The sequence below is a fragment of the Amblyomma mixtum genome, chromosome 6 (assembly GCF_055824585.1).
Source record: "Amblyomma mixtum isolate Tamu chromosome 6, ASM5582458v1, whole genome shotgun sequence".
NCBI classification, from domain to species: domain Eukaryota; kingdom Metazoa; phylum Arthropoda; class Arachnida; order Ixodida; family Ixodidae; genus Amblyomma; species Amblyomma mixtum.
Genome location: NC_143017.1, coordinates 33717180 through 33734124, shown reverse-complemented (window position 1 = coordinate 33734124; position 16945 = coordinate 33717180).

The window sequence follows — 16945 nt, the reverse complement described above, 5'->3', positions numbered from 1 at the left end:
TATAAGCACGAGCGCGTTCTAAGCGCTGGCACAATTAACCTGAATGTCAAACTAAATGTCATTAAAACGCGTCAATGTTATCGCTTTGATAACGTAAATACTTCCTGCAACACAGCCACGCAGCGGAAGTATGCTCGACAATGTTTTTTTAGCGCCCGAAGCGCGGCTATATGCAGGCGCGGCCGCGGAACTGCCGCAGCCCCGCAGTCCCCAAAGAAACGCCCGCACCGCGGCGCGCCAGTCGGTGCAAAATGGCCGCGCCCAGGAGAGGCTCAAAAATCTGGTCTATAGACGATTAAAAATCACGCTCCTCCTCTCCCCCCTCAACTCGTACGCGCGGGGCACCATAAAAAAAAAATAAAGAAAACAGCTCCGGGACTGGGCACCGCCCATGAATACGTCATTCGCTGACGTTCGGTTTACGACTTCCGGTTGTCCCACTCCCGAGGAGCAGCGTGCGTCGGCACCGTCTCTCCGGTCTCTGCGCTTTCTTGGCTCCCGAACTCGCGACAGAAAGAGGCGGCAGAGGTAAATTGAAAACATATGCGCGAAGGCAATGCCCTGGCTCGCGCTTGCCCGAGGGGGGCGCACGGCGGCTCGAGCAGACGATTTTCACCGCTACCGGAAGTGTGCCCGTGACGTCGAAGCTGCCGCGGCTCGAGCGAATGACAGCGTGTGGTGGCCTGCCGACGTCATGGGACTAGTGACGTCTGTTTTCCCGATTTTTGTTCCAAAATGGCTCCCTACGAAGACACCAAACGGCCCACGAATTTTAAAAAACACGATTTTTAAAAATTCATAATAAATTGCCGGCTCAGTTCCGAAGACTCATACTTGTTGTGAATGCTTCTGAGCATCACTTGTAACATTTACAAGCGGCTTTTAATTCTTTGCATGGTCCCTTTAATGAAGACATCTCAAGGCTGTCAGAACAGCAGCGGGTTCTGGTCGCCTTCTGGTTACGGTGCAATTTACCACCGGAAGGCTGCAGTTCTAAACAAAGGGCCCGCAAGCATTTTTTTCGCGCTGAGGCACGCCGGGATTGCTCTGCGTTAATACCTCAGCACTTAACGTAATGTATTCGCGACATGCTGATGGCATGCTCCGTACTCAATTTTACATGGAGCTTACACACAGTGTGTTTCACAATTTTTAAAATATTCTTTAAAGTTTCAAGAGCGCTTGTTTCAGTATAGCATTGTCAGTGATGTGGTACATCAGAACACAGCGAAGACGTGCTAACTAGCAGGCTGGTTAAATAATGTTTAATAGTTAACTGTTTAACTATTTCTATTAGGCTCTTTCAATTTTAGAGGCATGTAGCCCACCGGAAGTAATATCCGTATCAGTTTTTATAATTTCGAAAACGCCGTTACCTTCGGCGCATTGGCCTAACAAATTTTGGGTATTTCGACGAGTTACATGCACTGGAGAGGTTGCTTTGCCTGCAAGCTTTCCGAAAGTCGATGTTTCTTGGCGTGATGTAGCCAAAATTTGTTGGGCCATAGCGCAGGGGGTAACCGCGTTTTAGAAATTCTAAAAACCTATATGGATACTACTTACAGTGAGCTACATGCCTCTCAGTAATTAAGGAGCCTCACAACAATGGCTAAAAAGTTGATTATTCAATATTAGTTATGCAGTCTGCCAGTCAATTCGTCTTAGGTTTTTTTCTGATGCGCTACACAGCGTTCACATTGCTATGGCGAAAAAAAGCGCTCTTCTGACTCAAAAGGCCTATTTTTAAAAATAGTGTAAAGTCTTAGGTGAAACACCTTGTATCACGTTTGACGTCAATACGTTTCCAGTAGGCACTCTTTCTGATCAAAATGTTCGTGGTCATTCTAAGAAAACTATGGAAAACTAAATTGAGCCGATTATACAACTTGTTATCTGCCTTCACCGGCTCTTCATCTTGTATTTTTGTTTGAACAGTTGTGGGCATGAGTGCAAAAAAACATTTGCTGGAAAAATTGTTTGCTCTCGTTGACCGCTTGAGTAAAGGCTTCTTTTTATAGAACTATTCGTTCGTTTCTGTTTTAGAGCAAATTCGCGACATAGGGTGTATGGCAGCTTAGCATCTGCTATACGAAATGCGAGACGCTGTAGTGGAGGGCTCCGGAGACTTGGCGTAGCGAAAACGTATACCGGATTGCCGGATGCTGGGCGCGCAGTAGGTACACCTTGCCGGCCTCTGCTACTGGGCGTGAGCAGGGGGCACTCGGTAAACCGGTATAGTAGAGTTTCTTTATAAACACATAGAGTGACGCATCGATCTAGCGAATTGCCTCAGAAGTATCCAAGTTATGCGGCAAAGCCGTATGGCCAGGCAGCTTTCCGAGCCGTTTACTCGGTATAATCGCACAAAATCAACTTCGCCCACGGTAAAATATGGGGTAATGGGTACGTCAAATTAAACGCTCGATGCTTTCCTCGTCCGAAGTGCGCCTTATAACATCTCCTCTACGCTAGTACATCCTATGCATGTACGCTGTTACATCTCCGCCATTCCAAATCTATCTAATTTCCACGACCTGGGGTTCTTTAATGTGCACTGGTACCGCACAATACAGAGACCTTTTTGACTCCTTTTCGGCTCCGTGGTCAAGATCGAATGCCTGTTTTAAGATTCAGCAGCCATGAACTGTAACCACGGAGCCACTGCGGCGGCCTGACGTTTAATGTGTCACACAGGCTGCCAAGAGTCCTGAAGGGTAAAAGGCATGTGTTTTTGACTCAGAATTTTGTGACAGGGGCCGTACGAAGCACGAAGATGAAGAAGGGGAGAAAAAAGCAAACGACATTCCGCTGACTAATAATGCCCTCCAGATTTTACTTGGAAACGAAAATAAGCTTTTAAAGGCAAGGTACGCTGCCCTTTTAACCCCTTTCTTCTTCTTTCAACTTCCCGCAGCACCGTCTTCCTTCTTCTCATCCACTCATCCAATGGGTGAAGCCGGTGCATGAAGAGACACCTTCGTTGACTTTTTCTACTATGAGCTGCAGCACGACTGACCCTAATAATAATGGCAGAGGCTCTATGTCCGTTTAACGTATTTGTCCGTAGTAACGACGGGAAGGACTGTGCCTGAAGAAAGCGACAGTCAGAGTTTCCAAAAAAGAAAGAACATCTCCGCGACAGTTTGAAGAACGCACACAAGACACCTATGACTGGACAAGCACTGACTCCAACTGTGCTTAGTGAAGGGTTCAGCTCTTTCTTTAAAAATAGAATTTTTTTTTCTTTGAAAACCATTGTGAACCAAATTGCCGAGCGAGCATGCAGTATTAATGCGGTCTGAGTTTATTCGTCTCAAAATTAACAAAAACAGCCCAATGTCAAGTTATCTAGAGAAAACAAATGTACTGCTGTATACAGATAGATTTCTCTGTCTACAAGTGCAATCCGCACATCTGTCTGAGAGACACTCATTACGGGTAAAAGCCGACACAACTAAACCCAGCACAACTCGGACTAGTTTTCTATACTGGTTCAAAGGCCCATTGTCGCGAATTGCCGACGTAGCCTTTTCTCGAATTTCCGCGCCGCTAATAAAAAGTTCTCATATTAGCGTTTGAATGCGCGAACGGTACTGGGCAGAATGTATTGGTTATTTTTCTGCTTTTTTCGTTCACAAATTGGGCAGTCAAGAGTTAAAGGCTTTTAAATTCCTAAAAAAATGCATCATTTTGAAATTTTTGCCTTTCGTTTCTTATTTATTACCGTTAAAAGTAGATTTAACGAAGTGGAGAGCCGCCGGGAATTACTTCATTCAATCGGGAAGTTCGTGCAGTCGAGAAAGCTATTTTGCAGCCCTTCAAAGGCCGAGACTTTAACGTACTGTCACCCAATGAAATGTCCCCGAAAGCGACCCGTGAAAGCACTCTTGTCCGTGAAAGCAGCGCCATCTGTATGAGAGTTTCTAAGCCAAGGTGGGAGGCACCGCCTACTGCAGGCTCCATTGCTCCGTGCAGAGTGCAGCCTCTTTGAAACAAAGCTAGGCCCGTGACTTTGGCGCCTAGGTGTTACCGCCGACACGTTGCCGACCAAATGCAAGACACTGTGGGCACGGTAAATAAGAAATAACCTATTTTTTTACTCATTTCTTCCAGGAAAAACTTCTTCAGACCAGGTTTGGTTGTCACCATTCTTTCGTTATTTCTTGTTGATGGCAGCATTGAGTGCTATAAATACTGGCCGGGGATCAAAACTTATTCTTACCACCAAGAACTTCGTAAAGTCGGGTTTCGTTAGGTCGAGGTTTAATGCATTCAAGTTAGCACACAACATCTTATTACCGACGTAGTTCTTGTTTTCACCGCAGACGGCGAGTTGTAGCTTTTTATGACACTTCGAATATCAGAATTTAATTTCGCTGATAAAGATTTTTTGTGTTATTAAATTTAAGTACTTCTTGGCTTTTAAATACAGTAAATTTCTCGCATCGAAGACCAGTAGTTTCAACTTTAACAAAAAATGTTATATAATGAACGTGACGCCTTCTTTCTATAGCTGGAACTTGCCGATCTGTTGCGACAGTTAATACCAACTATTTTATAACGAGAGGACCCTTGTTCTGTGCAAGCATTCCATTTTAAGCCATCTAAAATGTTGTACCTGCTTTTAGGGTACTCGTTTCTTTCTAAAACTTCATATTAGGCTAGTTGGTACATTTTGAACCTAAGAAAAAGAGCAGCGCCAAAGCATGCAACCACAGACGAAGACTGTGGTTGCTTGTGTCTCCAGCTCCCGCGCTTGTGTCTTCTCCTTTCTTCTTCTGTGGTTGCATGCTTTGACGCTGCTCCTTTTCTTAGGTTCGTTTCTTTCTCCCATAAGCAAATCAAGCGAATAAATCAGCATATTTCTAACAGTATGAAAAATGCTCCTATTCCTTTCCTTTTGGTTTATTTATAAGTATGCTCACAAAGACGATTCAGGAACTCCTTGCCAACGAAATATTAGCTGTATTGAATTGCTTCAAAACTACTGGGAAAAGAAGGCTGACCGGTGTCATAAAAGTAAACAATAAATATTTCTCTGCTTATAGCAGTCGGAACAGCCATTCATATTGTAGCGTGCAACGCCAAAAATAACACCCGCGCAGAGACGAAAAACCTGCGGCGGTCCCCTAGTGGTTCGAGCGCGCGCGAGAGAGCCAACTAACTTCTTCCTCTTCTAGCGCATGCGCTACTTCTGTCTCTTCTTCGAATGCATGTATCACTGCCCCCCTCTCCTGCAGCATCGACACGATGCGGCTGGGAGTGAAAAGTCAGCGAAAGGGTAGAACACAGCTGCAGTGGACCGCAGTTCAGTCAGGTAGCCGGTCGTGGTAAGGCTTCATGCGAACAACGTGTACGACTTCAGTTCGGTGCGACCGGCGCGATGAACAAGCTGTCGGGGCGGGAGCAACTGCATAAGTCACATCACTGATGCGGCGCACTACTTCGTAAGGGCCGAAGTAACGGCGCAGCAGCTTTTCAGAGAGCCCGCGGCGACGAACAGGTATCCAAATCCACACAAGGTCGCCGGGAGCATAACTGACGAAACGGCGTCCACAGTTGTACTTAGTGGCGTCAGCCTCCTGTTGACGGTGGATGCGCAGGCGGGCCAGTTGACGCGCTTCCTCAGCACGCTGAACGAAGGTATCTACGTCGATGTCAGCGTCAGAGTCGCAGTAAGGGTTGACGGGCAACATAGCATCCAACGGAGTGGTCACCTGGCGACCGAAGACAAGCTGAAAGGGGGTCAGTCGGGCTGTTTCCTGCAGGGCGGTGTTGTATGCAAACGTTACGTACGGCAGAATGGCGTCCCAAGTTCGATGCTCGACGTCAACGTACATTGATAGCATGTCGGCTAGTGTGCGGTTGAGTCGCTCTACCAACCCGTTTGTCTGCGGGTGATACGCCGTAGCACGTCGGTGGCTCGTGTGCGTCAGAGTCATCACGGACTGGGTTAAGCGGGCCGTGAAAGCAGTTCCCCGGTCAGTAACAACAACGGCGGGTGCTCCATGACGCAAGACAATGTTGTGGACGAAGAACTGCGCCACTTCAGCAGCAGTGCCTTTGGCAAGAGACGTGGTCTCAGCGTACCGTGTGAGGTAGTCAGTCGCAACGACTATCCAACGCTTTCCAGACGAAGACTTCGGAAATGGGCCAAGGAGGTCCATGCCCACTTGATGGAAAGGGGTCTTCGGTGGATCGACGGGGTGAAGAAATCCGGCCGGTTTCAATGGAGGAGTCTTCCGACGTTGGCATTCACGGCATGTTTTGACGTAGGCCCGCACCGATGGGAGTAACCTGGGCCAATAATACTTTTGTCTAATCCGCGCGAGTGTACGGCTGACTCCAAGGTGGCCGGCGGATGGTGCATCATGACAGGCACTCAAGATCTCAGACCGCAGCTGTGATGGTACGACGAGTAGGAACACTTCTTCGCTGTTGGCAAAGTTGCGCTTGTAGAGAACACCAGACCGTAAAGTGAAGGTGTGAAGCCCTCGAAGAAAAACACGCGGAATGGGAGCTTCACTGCCTTCGAGGTAATCGATGAGCGGCGCCAACTCCGTGTCCGCCCTCTGAAGCTGCGCCATTTGGGTGGTACTAACAGAGCCCAGGAAAGGAAAATCATCGGTGGTTTCTTCGGTAGTGATTGGGATAGGCGCGCGCGACAGACAATCCGCATCCTGATGCTTGCGGCCAGACTTGTAAACTACTGTTAAGTCGTATTCTTGCAAGCGTAAGCTCCATCTAGCCAAGCGTCCTGAGGGGTCTTTGAGGCTCGCCAGCCAGCATAAGGAGTGGTGGTCGCTTACCACACGGAAGGGTCGTCCGTAGAGGTACGGTCGGAACTTGCAGATGGCCCATATCACTGCAAGACATTCTTTCTACGTCGTAGAATAATTGGTCTCGGAGCGCGTAAGTGTCCGACTAGCATAACTGATGACCCGTTCTGCACCGTCTTGCCACTGGATCAGTACTGCACCAAGGCCAACATTGCTGGCGTCAGTGTGGATGTCCGTGGCAGCATGCTCGTCGAAATGGCCGAGTATCGGAGTGCTTTGCAGACGGCTGCGAAGCTCGACAAATGCAGCCTCTTCGTCGGTCCCCCACAGGAAGGGCGTGTCGTCACGGGTCAGTGCGTTCAGCGGTTCCGCGATTTTCGAGAAATCTTGAATAAAGCGCCTATAATAGGAGCACAGGCCTAAAAACCGGCGAACGGCCTTCTTGTCGGTTGGGCGTGGAAAACCTGAGACGGCAGCAGTCTTGTCAGGGTCCGGGCGAACACCTTGTGCGCTGACAACGTGACCAAGAAAGCGAAGTTCCTCAAAGCCAAAATGGCATTTCTCGGCTTTGATGGTGAGTTGCGCGGATTTGAGCGCTTGTAGCACAATGCGCAACCGCTCCAAGCGTTGGTCAAAGGTGGGTGAAAATATAACGACATCGTCCAGGTACACCAGGCAGGACTGCCATTTCAAGCCGGAGAGGACAGTGTCCATCATGCGTTGGAAAGTTGCCGGGGCTGAGCACAGACCAAATGGGAGCACTTTAAACTCATAGAGGCCGTCAGGCGTCACGAAAGCCGTCTTCTCCCGGTCTCTCTCGTCCACTTCGATTTGCCAGTACCCGCTTTTAAGATCCAATGACGAGAAGTATCTGGCGTTCCGCAATCGGTCGAGCACGTCATCTATCCTGGGCAGCGGGTAAACGTCCTTTTTGGTCACGCTGTTAAGTTTCCTGTAGTCCACGCAGAAACGCAGAGTATTGTCCTTCTTTTTGACAAGAACCACAGGCGATGCCCACGGACTGGTGGACGGCTGAATGACATCGTCTGCAAGCATCTCGGCAACCTGATTCTGAATGGCTTCTCTCTCCACCGGGGAAACACGATATGGGCGCTGGCAGACGGGTCGCGTAGTCTCGTCAGTGATGATACGATGCTTGGCGAGTGGAGTTCGGCCGACCTTCGAGCACGTAGCGAAACAGTCCGCAAATTCTGCCAAGAGGGCCGACAGAAGATCCCTCTGAACCGACGGCAAGGCAGGATTTATTCTGACTGACTGAAGAACGTGATGTGGGCCAGCATACTCCGGAGAGGGTCCTCCCACGGTGCACAAACCTGGAAGCTCAGCAACGTCGTGGAGGAAGGCAATAGTCATGCCTTTGGCCAGGTGCTGATATTCGTTGGCAAAGTTAGTCAGGAGGACGTGGGTGCGGCCGTCACGTAGTTGGACGAGACCTCTTGCAACGGCAAGTCCCCGCTTAAGCAGCAGTGGACTATGGCTGTCCGCTAGGCCCTCGTAGTCATGAAAGAGGTCGTTCCGCACGAGCACCAGAACACTGCACCGCGGCGGCACCGTGACGTCGTTCTCGACAATGCGCAGAGCGTTGCTGCAGGGATCGCGGGAGTCAAAGCGCGCCACGGCCTGTTTGGTCGAGAACGTGACACGTGCCTCCTGAAAGTCAATCACAGCGCCGTTCGACTGCAGGAAGTCGATCCCCAGAATCAAGTCTCTGGAACACTCGGGGAGTACGACAAATTCACCAACGTACGTAAAACCACTAATCCCAACTCTAGCCGTGCACTTGCCCATAGGGGAAATTAGGTGGCCACCAGCGGTGCGAATGGGGGTCCCCGTCCACGGTGTCAGAACCTTCTTAAGTTCTCCAGCGAAGGCACGGCTCATAACAGAGTAATCAGCACCGGTATCGAGCAGCGCGGTAATGTCAGTGCCATCAATTGTCACACGCAAATCGGATGCAGCGTATCTGATACTGTCGCTGCCTCTCTCTGTCCGGGTATCGTCGGCTCGAGGGTTCCGCGATGGAGGATCTTGACACGTCCCGACGTCAGCGGCCTTGCCTCCAGAGGTCGCTGGTGTTAGTTTTCCCGACGCGGACTCGGCGAGCGACGGCCAGCAGAGCTACTCTGGCGGCCAGGGCTGGAAGAGCGATAACGGAGAGGCGAAGGGGAACGGGACTCGCGCCTTCCAGAGTAGGCAGGGTTCTGGCGTGCCCAGAGATGCTGTGCAATCTCATGCGGTCGTTCGCCGTTCTGAGGGCAGGGTGCGTCGGGATGGAAACCGCGAAGGCCCACTTGGCGGTACGGACAGGCGCGGTAGAGGTGACCAGGCTCCCCACAGTGGTAGCAGAGAGGCCTGCGGTCCGGTGTACGCCACAAATCCGACTTGCGAGGGCGTGGCCCAGCTGTAGCAGATGCGGTTGCAGAATACGTGGCGATGTTACTCACGGAGGTCGACGGGGTCACACCGTAGCCAGGCACGCTTGCGTGACATGTGCCGATGTTGCTCACGCCAGGCGTTGGGGTAATGGGACCGTAGCCTGTCGTGCGACGTACAACAGATGCGTACGTGGGTCGGTCATCGAACCGGGATGGCGCTTCGGGGACAGGAGGTGCCTGCGCAGCCTGTCGCACCTCGTCCCTGACAACTTCGGACAGCGCTGCCAGCGGCGCAGGTGCAACCTGAGGCAGATGGATCCGTTGCAGTTCCTCCCGGACAACGGAGCGAATTAGTTCACGCAAGGTGTCTGCACTGCCGCCGAGACACGACGAAAAGCCTTCGGGCACCATGCAGTTGATGTCCCGGTTGTACTGGCGGGCCCGTTGTTGCAGCGTCGTCTCCATCGTGGTCGCCTCGGTTAGAAATTCCGCCACCGTGCGGGGTGGGCTGCGCACGAGGCCCGCGAACAGCTCCTGCTTAACCCCACGCATGAGATGGCGCAGCTTCTTCTCCTCTGTCATGTTGGGGTCGGCGCGCTTGAAAAGACGGGTCATGTCTTCGGTGTACATGCGCACGCTTTCGTTCGTGCGCTGATTTCGGGAGTGCAGCGCAGCTTCGGCCTTCTCCCGGCGGTCAGCGTTGGGGAACGTAGCCAGGAGACTCCGGCAAAACGTCTCCCAGGTGGGAAGTGTAGCCTCGTGGTTTTCAAACCACGTCCGAGCAGACTCTTCCAGGGCAAAGTAGACGTTATTCAGCTTGCGCTCGTCGCACCAGCCGTTGTAGCGTGCGACCCGCTCGAACGTCTCCAGCCAGTCCTCAGCGTCTTTGAACACGTCACCGTGAAAAGATGGCGGTGTTCGCGGTGGGTGGCAAAGGATCGGCGCCAGGGGCCTGGTGTCAGCGGCCATGGCAGTTGGACTCGACGGTAGAGGCTGGATCGGCGGCTGGGTCCTGGTGTCAGTGGCCATGTCAGTTAGACTCGGCGGTCGAGGCTGCGTCGTCCTTGTTGGCGGGGGAAGGGGCCCAAATTCAGGCGACTCTCCGCGGAGACGGCGGCTGGGTCGCTGGTGAACCGGTGTGAGGTCCGTAGTGACGCTGTACGGAGTTTGCAGGTCGGGAAGCGTACCCAGCACTGCTCCACCAAACTGTAGCGTGCAACGCCAAAAAGAACACCAGCGCAGAGACGAAAAACCTGCGGCGGTCCCCTAGTGGTTCGAGCGCGCGCGAGAGAGCCAACTAACTTCTTCCTCTTCTAGCGCATGCGCTACTTCTGCCTCTTCTTCGAATGCATGTATCAATATTTTCGAATTTATTGAACCCAGGTACAACCCCTTGCGGCAAACCATTTTAAGTTAGCCGAAAATTCAGAGTGACAGTGATTTATGTCTGGGCATTCATAATTCTAAAAATGCATTAATCAGTACACAGAAAAACCGGCCAACGACAACATAGCAACTTACTTTGTTTTATTTTTGCAAAAAAAAATTATATGCTATGTCCGCATATTTGTGCGAAGAATAATTTAAAGGAATGCCACAGAAGAAAACATGACATGCCACACCACAAGTTCAATGGGAGTATGGCGGCTGCTGAAAAATTATAGCGGACAATCGGTATGCTCAGTCTGCAGAATCCCACCGCGCTGATTGGTAAATATAGTATGGTAAGGGAGAATTATTTTTCATTTCTAGGCATCAAGGCAGGCATGGGCAGTTGAGCGCTTGGTGCAGAAGGCAGTAAAGATGAGCAAAAACAGAAAAAAAGCGGGTTGGGCTGGGACATGACCGCCTTTTGTTAAAAGTAAATCCCGTAACTGTAATATCACAACATCATTTGACCAGTTTATTCTCTAGATTGCATTCTTAGATAGTTGTGCTGATTTTTTTTGTGTATACTGATTACAGCCCCATCAGGAAAAAATACCTGCAGACCATTCCCAGCAAAATAGATGGGTATATTTTCCGCTGCTATGCACTCTGCCGCTACATTCCCTCGATCCTTTCTAATCAGGTCCACATATTATCGCACACCTTCGGCTCTTTTTGTGTGCTAGTTTGCGCTTGCATCAGGTGAAGCACTTCCTGATGCTCACTGTACTTTGCGTGCTTATGCAAGTTCTCCTATGTTGCCAGTGTTTTTACAGCGCTTACGAGGCTTTGTAGCGGGTTGCGCTCCGTTCAGCCTTGCGGTTTCATTGCCGGGCAGCCTTAAGTTCGGTGCGACCGACATTTCACGGCGACACGTGGGTGACCGGACGCGTTCCATTAGGGCGCTGCGCTCCAAGGCTGCACAAGTGTTCAAGCGAGCCACTAAGGTCGGGAGAGTAGAATTTGTGTCCCTCCTGGACACACGAAAACAAACACCGCACAAGTTCATTACATTAAATCTTGCTCCTATGTCACATAAAAGTCAAATTCACATTTCTTTTTAGACCCGGAATGCTCCAAATATCAACTGCTGTTTATCTTGGAACGAAGAGCTCTCTTTACACCAGTAATTTCTACCGCCACAAGGAAGTTCTCGCAGCCCCTGCAGGCTGAGAACTTGAAGTGTGTTTTTGCGAATCGTATGAAACGTTGCTGGTACTGATGGAAGGGCTGGCCCAAAAGAGAAAGGCAAAAAAAAAAAAATCTCGTTTTGGTATTTTCTTTTCCCAGGCACGGAAACCTAGAAAAAACCGGGCATTATCTAGTGGCCGTCAGAGGAGGCAAGGGACAATTATTCTGGCGGCCATGAAAAGTTTTATGGGCGGCTACATAAACACAGGCGCGGTAAATTTTGCTTCTTTCGGTGTTATATATTTGAGTTATGAACTAATTCATGGTTGAGCCTTGACATAATGTTACGTGACAGTTAAGGCCGGAAGCCTGAATGAATGCGGCAGCAAGCAGTGGCCGGCTGTGTTCCCGTATTGTGCATTTTGCTGTCCGTTCGACCCGACTCGGATCCAGGACTGTGTCAGAAGATGACGCAGTTATGTTCTGCATGATAGCACGGTTATACATGAGCCCAATTGAAACTAAAATAATAAACAGGTGTCATTCCCTCGCCGCCACTTTCCTGTGAAAAGTTCTTCGCTTCTTTAAAACCCTTTCTGGGACAGAGGGACCCATAATTCCCACCTTTTACATGGTCATGCTTTGCTTTTGGAGCTAAAAACCGCTGAATTAATTTCACTTAACAAGACAGCTAACGCCATGCGAATCCTCAAGAGGATCACTAGCAGAAGAAACGGAATGAGGGAGGAGAGTCTCACACGACTCATACACTCTTTCGTCATTAGCCATATTGCGTACGTTGCGGCATTCCACAACTGGTACAAGGGAGAAGAAGCCAAGATCAATGTCCTCATTCGCAGGGTGTACAAGATAGCACTGGGTCTACCCGAGTCTACCAGCACGCATCGCTTGCTCCAGCTCGGACTTCACAACACGCTTAGCGAAATCGCCGAGGCGCAGCGCACTTCACAACTGGAAAGATTAACGGGAACGACAGCAAGCCGCCAGATCATGGAAAGTCTCGGCATCCGTTACCACGTACAACAAGGCCAGAAAGTCGCCATTCCAAACGCGATCAGAGAAACGCTAAGAGTCGACCCGATTCCACGAAACGTCCACCCGGAACACAACCGGGGAAGAAGAGTGGCCAGGGCCAGAGCTCTCCTGCACAGCCATGGAGACGATACGGGGACAAGGTTTGTTGACGCCGCGGAATACGCAGAACGCTCGCGATTCGCGGTTGCGGTCGTCGATTCGTGCGGCAAAACGCGCATAACGTCAAGTGTAGCGTGCGAACGCGCAGAAGAGGCGGAGGAAGCGGCGGTGGCACTCGCCCTCACGGATCCGACGTGCACCGTGGTTCTCTGCGACTCGCGTCAGACGGTTAGAAACTTCGCCAAAGGATGGATCTCACAGAGAGCGGCCCAAGTCCTGAGGAACCGGCAAGTCCAGCAGGAGGTAGAATTCCAAACCAGAATTCAATGGTTCCCGGCGCACATGGGAGAAGTATCGAGGACGTATCGCAACCGCAACGAGACGACACACGCCAAGGCGCGCGAGCTCGCGAACCGCGCCGGCGACCGTCGTCCGTGGAATAGCACCAAAGACTGCTTGATCAGCTACAACGAAATTACCAAGGCCCTCTGCCTGGCCCGCCGAACCTTCCCTCCGCCCAGCGACAAGCTGGACAGGGCGCACGCGGTGACCCTCAGACAACTGCAGACGCTCACGTACCCCAACCCGGAACTATACCACATGCTTTACCCCGGTACATACCCGACAAATATATGCAAGGTCTGCAACGCCAATGTAGCCACTTTAACTCACATGCTCTGGGACTGCAACAAAAACCTTCACGGTGCTAATTCCGGAACCCTCCCGCCGCGGTTGGCCGCTGCCTTGCGCAGCCCCAGCCTCGGGGACCAACTCTGGGCCGTCCAGCAGGCCCGCGAGGCGACGGCGAGGCAGCGCCTCGACGTCCCCACGTGGGAGACCTAAGGCCCCGTCGGCGAAAGCTCTGCAGGACTATGAATAAAGTTGTTACCAACCAACCTCGTGGATCTCCAAAGAAGCTGTTTTCATAGCTATGTTGATTGTAGCGGCGTGCTTACAGCACAGACACGAATCGCTCCACTTGCGCACGCTGCGTGCTGTTTTCAGCAGATTTTGCGCTCTGTCCAGCCGGTTCATTATGGACAATGAGTTTCAAAAGTTTTCTTTTTTGTGCCTTTTCTTTGGTCGTGTGTGTACTGTTTGCAAAAAAAAAATGCCGACGATTACCTTAGTTTCTATAAATTTGAGCGCAGCTCATCAGCTGTTCCAGCTTTTCGATAGATTGAGGCAAAGAATTCGAGCAAGACATATATGTACAATTACTGACAGCTTGTTATTTTTCACACATATTCCTTCTTCAGTTCTTGATTGCCATGAAGGAAGCCTTGGGGACGGAGAACTAGATGGATATATGCTGGACTTGGTGCACCAACGCCTGGTTCTCAAAGACGAGGTCAGCGCAATTATTTCGCGAGGTTGTCAACGCTGTGGGAGCCTTTACGAGCGAGAGGAACGGGATGTTCTCCCGCATAAGTGGTAAGAAATTCCTTCTTGTCTTCATACCTACATTAAAGTCCCCACCCACCCTGCCACCCTGGCAGGTGGCAGCGTTTCTGGCACAAAGTTGTCAATGTCAAAGCATGCAGCGCACATTTGTCACTACAGACTCGTAGCTTAAAACACGATTGAGGTGTCCACTGTTTCAAGAGGGCAGTTATGCGCCTTCTCTCTGCTTGAGGTGTCCACCGAGATGTGTGAGACAGATACTGCGCATTTTCTTTCCCCCAAAAACAATTTACAAATTTTACCCTCTGCTTTCTAAGGCTCCGCTCTATTGGTTTCGCAGCTGTGGGAGACAGATACTCCGCATTTTCTTTCCTCAAAAAGATATCGAAGACAATTTGAAATTCTAAAGTGTGCTTGGTGAAAGCCTTGTGGTCCACCCACATCCGCTTCCTCGAACCGCTTGGCGCGGAATCACTGAGCCGCTTCGGAGCCATGCGTCTCAGTCACTCGACTTCAACGAGACGTCTGGCGAAGGAGCGGCGGTGTAGCTGCCACCGCCGACGCGCGCGCGCTCGTTCTACCGCTACTGTGTGACGTCACTGTTGCTACGTACAGCTTCGCCGCGCATTGGCGTGCCGGTTGCTAAGGAGGGAAGGTGGTTGCGCTTTTGCTCTCTCCTTTCCGAGCTCCCGCTCCATTCCTTTCGCAGCTTCAAGGTTGTCCACCGCTGGTCACAGCGGACAACAACGGCGATGGCGACGCGGCGAAACGCAGAAACAGGCGCCTATAAAAGCTGCGTTCTAAAAAATTTGCAAAGTCGAATTCACCATTTCTCAGCAATAAATTTAATGAAACATAACAGCCTAACGTTGTGTGCCGCTCATCGGTGCATGGGAGTTTCATTCTGCTTCATGCACAAAAGTCTCTATTCATGCAGGAAGTAGTTGAGCTGGTGTTCAGGCTCCTGGACGACTTATGTTATAGTGAAATCCATGCCGACAGTGCGGAGAATGAGGATGACGCAAATTCAATGTTAGCGACTCATATGTCCCAAATTTTTCGTGGTTACACTAACTTTTGAGGTGAAAACCGCGCAAATCAATTTCGTTTTCACTTCTACTCACACTTCGTGGATGTTGAAAGAAGCTGTCTTGATGGCTGTTTAGAAGGTAGCCGAGCGGTGGCAGCACGTACAGTCATGGACAAAAGTTGGCGGGATGCAGATTTGCGAAAAAAAAAATATTTCTGCATTGCCTCACAAGACAGGCAGATTGTATTTTTGCAGCAGATGGAGCAGATATGTCTCTTTATGTTCTTAGGCATTTCAGTGGTGTGCGGCGCCTGACCTCACAGCAATAAATTTGTTTCCGCGAATTTGCCTCCCGCAAACTTTTGTCCATGACTGTACCTGTGTCTCAAGTCAACCGATCCCCTTGCGCGCGCTGCATGCTGTTTTAGAACACGGTTAAGCTGCAAAGTCTGTGACGTGCCCCTTTTTGCAACTCGCTGCTTGCCCTTCCACGACATAAAGTACACAGCGGAAGGCGCGCCCGTGTTCGTTCTCCGAATGCGACAGTGAGTGCATGGACATAGAATGACGTTGTCTAGATTTTTCGTCTTAGAAAGCTGGCTTTTGTATGCTCTGTCCTTTGTTGCTTGTATGCCCACAGCAATTGCACATCACAAAATAAAACTACTTTTTTTTCTCTTAAGCGGCTGTGGTTGAGTGGTCCACGTATGTCCCACTTTATCAAACGCACTCATGGCGAGGTGGGACTGCTATGTCCCACTTTTATCTCGAAAACCGCTAACTCTAGACAACTCAAATTTTGTAGATTTCATTAGAAGGTTATAAGAACGAGAATCCAGCCCTGAATAGGCGGCGTGCATTGCTCACAACTTCATGACTCATAAAGGGTTAAGAAAGAAAACCGGCAGCAATTAAGCGCATTTTTGGTTTGAAAACATTACAGCACTTTTTCTTTCTAATTTTTAGCGAAACATTCACAGCCGCCCGCAAACTGTCAAGGATAGGGAAGAAAGTGCACTTAGTTCAGAACACACTCCTGTACGGAAAATTGAGCGGGTATCGCATTACTGTTTTTTAAGCACTTGACCACGCATTTTGAAGTCTTGCAGGTTCAGAAACTAAAGCACGTCTGGAAGAAACAGGTTCCAGGGGGGAAGGGGGAGGGAGGGAAGCAGAGCAACCTACCTTTTTGACGTCGGATAATAGTGGCCATGATCAGCGATATACAACTTCTATGTATATTGCGTCGATAGTAACTATATAGCGAACGCTATCTCAGCGCCAAGCTCTCGAATGACATATCAAAATTACGCACATATACTCTCCTGTTTGCTAAGGAGGAGAAGGAAGAGGAGGAGGAAAGGTGGGGAGGTTAACCGGTAGATGAAACCAGTTTGCTACCGTGCACTGGGGGAAATGAATGAGGGGATATGAAGGTGAGGGAAAAAGGGAAATGCAAGAAAAAGCAGAACGCTAAGAGGGATGGCCCTAACGTAGCCACAAAAAGTTCATCACGCTCTTCACTCTAGCTGTTTTGTGCTTTGTGTCGTGCGCGTGTGTTTGTACTGTGTTCTACCAGACCTTCACGCGCGTACGACCTGTATATAATTATCATGTTTATA